The following is a 6000-nucleotide window of genomic DNA, read 5'->3' on the forward strand; positions in this document are numbered from 1 at the left end:
CTACTGAACCCGTTTTGCACGTTGTTAGGGGTGTGTAATGAGTGCAGTATGGGCTCAGTTCAGCCACAATACACATGAAAGCAAAGCTGTAGATGAAGGGATCAAAACATCTCATCTTTATAATCAGATCTCTACAATTCCTCCAAATGACAGTTGTCTGCAACTGCATTTATTCAAAGCCAGTTACAATCAGCAGGGCAGCTCCATGTGGTAGGTGGCACTTATGAAAACCTCTGACGTGTGCATGTTGGCCAGATGGGACTGACCTCAACACCAAGGTGGCCGAATTCTTCTTTTCTGCCTGTGCACACACTCTGAACGCTCTCTGTCTCACACACACACACACACTAGCACACACACACACACACACACACACACACACACACTATAGCACACACTAGCACACACGCACAGCATGTTTGGAGCAGACATCCTGCCAGCCACAAGCCACCACCTCAAAACATCCCTCACATCTGACCTTTTAACTGTGGACTTAAAATCTCTGTAATTACAGAGAGTGTTTCAACTTAGCAAGTAAACATAGCAGCAGAAATAGACACTCCAACTACTATATACAAGTGCACTGGTGCCAGAGGCACATTTCTATTCATAGCTGACTGGAATTAGTGGCTTGTGTCACTGCTCACCATAATGAACTTGCAGCAGAGTAGGTTACACAGTTGCAGACAGCTACCAAATTCTGCTGCCAATTCTCATACACATATTCTCACACAGACACATAAGACTACACACAGAAGCAAAAAAAAGATAATAAAACCCTATTTATGATAAAAAGCTTTGGTACACATTTTGTATCCACTCAGCCTCAACCACTGAATTTAGTCAAATGGTACATAATTAACCATTGGCTTCACAGCACAACTGTATTGTTTCTGGACTAAAACTGAAATAATCTTGTCTTCAGCATAAAGAAAATGGCAACAGCATTCATGACAATGAAAATGTTAAAGTCACATCTGCAACAGTAAACATCACTGAAGGGAGAGGGACATAATGTTATGTGAGTTCACATTTGTCTCCTCATGAAGACAGAAGCTCACAAAATGAACAGTTGGGAGAGGACAGATTTTATGATAAAATGCAGGAAACACACGCCTGTGTTGAACAGACTTTAGGTCTATCTCATTCAAATTTTAGGCAGGTTTGTGAGCTTTAATGAGTTTTAAAGTTACACTGCAGTCCTCTAAAGACTTATAAAATCTCTGTCCAAGGATTTTTTTTTTCAAACTAAAGTAATATTAAGTAATTGGGGTGAGGGAGTGGTGTGTTTGACAGACAGGGAAAATGACCCTTTGGGGAGCACAGGGTTGGTCTGCTTCACTGACAATCTACAGGGTGAGGTCCTCTTTGGGTTGTGGCACCTGTGGAGCATAAACACACCGGGGGAGGACAGCTTTCCTTTCAGCACGGCAGATCTTCTGTTTAGCTTTCCTTCCACTAAAAACATCCCCTAACAGACAATCCAGACCTCCTCCAGCCCTGGCGCCACAGGAAGAGCTGAAGAGCCCTGGAACCTCTGTCGGTGAGAGGCACAATGCTCTCCCACCTCTGTTTACCTAAATCTACTTCCTCCATTCCTTCCACCTCAGGTGGCCTTAGAGCCCTGGTCACCAAAGCGCACAAACACAAGGAGGATAAATACACCAGCAGGGCTCATGGAAGCTATGGAGTCCATCACTGGCATTCCCCTAGATCCAGTTTGTAAGACAAACAAGTGGAAGGGAATCACGCTGGGACTCTGTTAGCGGTGATAAATGGATTCACATATTAGAGTAAACACATGGGTGATGTGTGTATGTAGTATATTTGTGTTTCATGGCACACCAGTGTGCATGCATGCTCATGTGCATGCACGCGCCCTCGTGAGAGCTTGACAGCAGTTTTATGCAGATGTTGATATTGTCCTATTTGAGAGCCACTTTGAGTGCTCAGTCAAATTATTCAGCACTTACTGCATGGGCCAGAGCACAACCCGCAGGGGAACCCGATAAACAAACAACAGAGAATTATTCAGGGTTTAAACACTTAAACACCCACTTCAGCAGAGCCTTTTAAGTGGGTGATTAAAATGGGCACTGAGCTCCCACAGAAAGCCCAGAACCACCACAGGGGCCCCAGTCACCTAGAGTTTCTCCCAGACTCACACACACATAGTGCTCTTCATAGCCCTTATCTATCCGTGAACTACGACAGACTATTGATACATTCGTGTTTTGGAGATGTTTTTATTTCAGTACTTTTTACATCAATAATATTTAAAAGTAGAAACAAAGTACAGAGTAACTGAACGGCACATTCAAGAAATCTGTTATATGAAAAGTCAAACTCATCAAGTATGACCACTGCTTTCTGTTCCTCTGACTCCTCAAAATTTCGCAAACCTGGTTACATCAAGTCTTTGATCTGCCATTTTGACTGCATGAAACTTGCAATATCTATGAACTAAAATATTTTACATTTAATTGCTCTCCTTTCTCATTCAATTTTTCTAGGCAAAGGGGAGATGAAAATGTTTATGATGCTTTTAAAATTCATTAGTAAGTCTAAAGCACATACACACATCAAAGGCTATGTCAAAGGATATGTGAGCATTACAGCAATGATAATTATGTCAGTAAAATAAATTCTATATTTAGATAGCTTTCTGCTCAGAGTACCACACTATTTATACTATTTGTGCTTATCAATTGCAAATGATTTCAATCCAGTCCAGGTTCTAAACAAAGAAAAACTACACAGCAGAACATCCTCAAAATCTGTCGATTCTTTAGAGTTCTGAAATAAATGCCACCCTCAAGTGCTGAACAAAACCCTCTAGCCAGAGAGACACTTTGATCAACAGCTATCCGTTGCTCCAAACGGAGCATATATTTGGGGAAACAAAGCACAATCTCAGCTGCTAATCCCCTGAGATTCAGAGCACATTCCCATAGAAGCCTTTGATCTCTGGAGTGCATCCGGACAGCTGACTCCAGACATACTGCACACTTACATGCACACGCATGAACAGATATGCACATAAATCAGCCCTTGGACTATTAGTATTCCAAATACACTGTTTAATTTTGGATGACACCTACAGTGGCAGCGCTTTAACAAACTGTAAACATGTCATGTACCTGCAAAAAAAATTAAGAAAATAATTACACTTCGTCAAAAATAAATCCAAATCTGCATTTTAAGAAAAAAAAAATTGGTATGTGATGTATGACAGTAAAAAAAATAAATAAATAAAAATACATAGAGGGAAGAGGATGAGACGCTTTAGCTTAAACAAAAAAAAAAATAGTTGGATAAAGCTGATCAAATGTCTGCATGCCACCAGAGCTTTATCTTACTCTAAACCACTATCATTCTTTCACAGAAATCCTTTCCAAGAGCACCATTCACAACAACTGAGAGTTATCCGCTCTGCTTTGTCGCACAGGAGAAACTCCTCCAGCTTTTAGTAATCTATGTGACATACGATGCCTGATGTGACATTAAAGCCACCTCCACATCCTCGAACCTCCCAGTCCCCCAGCTACGTTGATGTCAGTCCAAGACTTCCACTGCATCTTCTCATGGGAAAATAAAAAAAAAAAATCACAGAGCCCCTCTATGGCCAGGTGCTACCCCTCCTCCCAAAGGCTAGGGCTTTTCTTCTCTTTAGAGTGTGGCTCCAAACTTTTCTCCCAGCCTCTTCAAAGAGCAACAACAGGCCCTTGGTCCCTTGGGAGCACAGAGGGGGTAGAGCCCGGTGGGAGAGGGGCATACGTCACACAGCACGCACAAGAGGCCAGCCGGTGGGAAAAGAAAATGCACAGGGAGAAGACAGAAAGAAGGAGAAAGAAGATGAGGAGTGTGTATTTGAAAGGTGCTTTCAGCCTCTAGACAAGGGCCCTCGCTTTGTGAAAACGACAAGGAAAGAAAAAGCACAACAGCAGAAGCGAAAAACGAAGGGGGCGCAAAACCTGCCATGTCTTTTATCAGACTCGGCGGCTGAGGGAATGCGTTTAAAAGCTTTAGGCCTATTTCCAAAAAAACCTTTCTACTTTCAAAAAAAAAAAAAAAAATCAAAGACCTAGCAACCAACTGCGAGACAAGGGGGTTGGGGGCAGAAGCTCCACTGTGATTCACTTTTGAGTTGCATTCTGTCGTCAGATGTACCTTTGCTTTTTGTCTGCATTCCATACAAACTGACGGAAGTTCAGTTGAAGGAAGAGAAAAAAAAAGAATCCAAGCTTTGGATTTGTAAAAGCAGCGCTTGGGAAGACTGGACGTGCAGGGGGTCTTTTTTGACTACACAGAGGGTAGGGCTTCACAGAGGAGGAGGAGCCATCAGTGTCACTACAAACACCTCCCTGCATGGCCCACTTCAAATGCAGTCTCATTTCATCACCCACAGCCAACACAGGGCCACAGGGTAAACGCAACAAACAGATGGAGGTTAGGAGGAAGGGAGGCGAGAACCAAAAGAGGGGGGAGGGGGGATTTTAAGAATAGAAAGGGGTAACTTGTGAGGAAAGCAATTAATATAGATCAGTATAGTCAGCCCTGACACGCAACAATCACAGCCAAGGAGGCAACCTAATAAACCAGCCACCAGAAACTTGAACTTCGAAGTCCTAAGTGGTGAAAATCTCTATCAATGTCTTTGTCAGCAACTGAATTCTACAGGCTGCACATAACATATCAAATTTATGGGCGGGTGTAGACAACATGCTGTACACTGGGGAGAAAGTGTGCCAAGGCTCACATGATCCACCTGCCCACACCACTCACTCACTGTCCACCGAGCTCGACCGGGGCTGCACCTGACTGCCAAAACTCATGAATGGGGGGCAAGAGCCTGCATGGAAACATCATTAAGTCTTCGAGTGCATCTTTGTGTCTCGAGCTATCTGTGAATACTCGACAACAGTTTTAATTTAAAACAATTAATGAGGACAAACTGCTAACGTGAGGCATCTCCCCACCACAATGACTTCTTCAAAATCTGCATTGTCCCTTCAGAGAATGTGGTTTGGAAAATATTGGATCAAAAGAATTCCAAGCGTGGACTCCCTACTGTTGACACCCGACCCACATTCTCCTGGACCCTGGTTCAGCTGGGAGGGGGGCTTAAAGAACAGTGGCTATAAATAACTATCTCACCAGGTATTCCATACAATATAGACAACTTTTAAAGCTGAGAGAGTAGACTTGCATTCTCTCATCTAAGAGGTTAGCTTCTGTTTTTCATCTGAAAGCTCCATGGGGTCGAGCTTTTGAACTCCCTTTCACACAACGTTGAGACTTCTAATACAGTTAAAGCAAAGTATAAGCTGAACATTTTCTGTACCAAAGGCTAATAGATTCTATTTGAGGAATAATTCATAATTCTAGATTTGAGATCATTTTGATCATTTGTAATTTCTAGTGACTTTCACACATGGAATTATTCAGTAAATGCTCTGGAAAGGTTGGGACCTCGTACCCTTTGTGTAACTCCGCTTAACAGCTCCACAGTGATCACAGGAAGAAACATTAACATATAAAACATTAGCTTATTTAACAAAGTGCTTACACAACATAAGACAAACAGAAAGTGCCACTATAAAGCGACATTTTTAAGGCTTTGGGAAAACTACTGAAAGATACATCTCATCTCAGCACAGCTCGTAAAATCTTTTGCATCTGATTGACGGGGAACAAAAACATAAAACCGCGTTGAAAATTGTTCTATGACACGACACTGAATAGCAGGGAACATACAAATGTTTTAAACTCAAAATACTTTAAACTTTAAAATGAATCCTTACAGTCCATATTTAGAATCAATTTACAATCATAAAACAAAAGAGAAAAGCACCGAAATAAATATTGATGTGGAAACACCTTTGTTCTGTTCTTCATTTTCCCCCTGAGGTTTAAAAGCCATTAGGCACCCAGACTTGAATTATTTATACAAGCTGAACTCCGCTAACTCTAAATTGTTCAAAAACATCCAACCCTTTC

At 42.0% G+C, this 6000-nt stretch overlaps 1 protein-coding gene across 1 annotated transcript in view; it reads right to left on the reverse strand.

Annotated features, from left to right (window-relative positions):
• Positions 1-6000, reverse strand: part of nkd1 (NKD inhibitor of WNT signaling pathway 1) — a 31552-nt gene that overhangs the window by 23272 nt on the left and 2280 nt on the right. The gene's annotated exons all lie outside the window — the stretch shown is intronic.

Source organism: Stegastes partitus, unplaced genomic scaffold, assembly GCF_000690725.1.
Source record: "Stegastes partitus isolate 25-593 unplaced genomic scaffold, Stegastes_partitus-1.0.2 Scaffold884, whole genome shotgun sequence".
In the NCBI taxonomy this organism is placed as follows: domain Eukaryota; kingdom Metazoa; phylum Chordata; class Actinopteri; family Pomacentridae; genus Stegastes; species Stegastes partitus.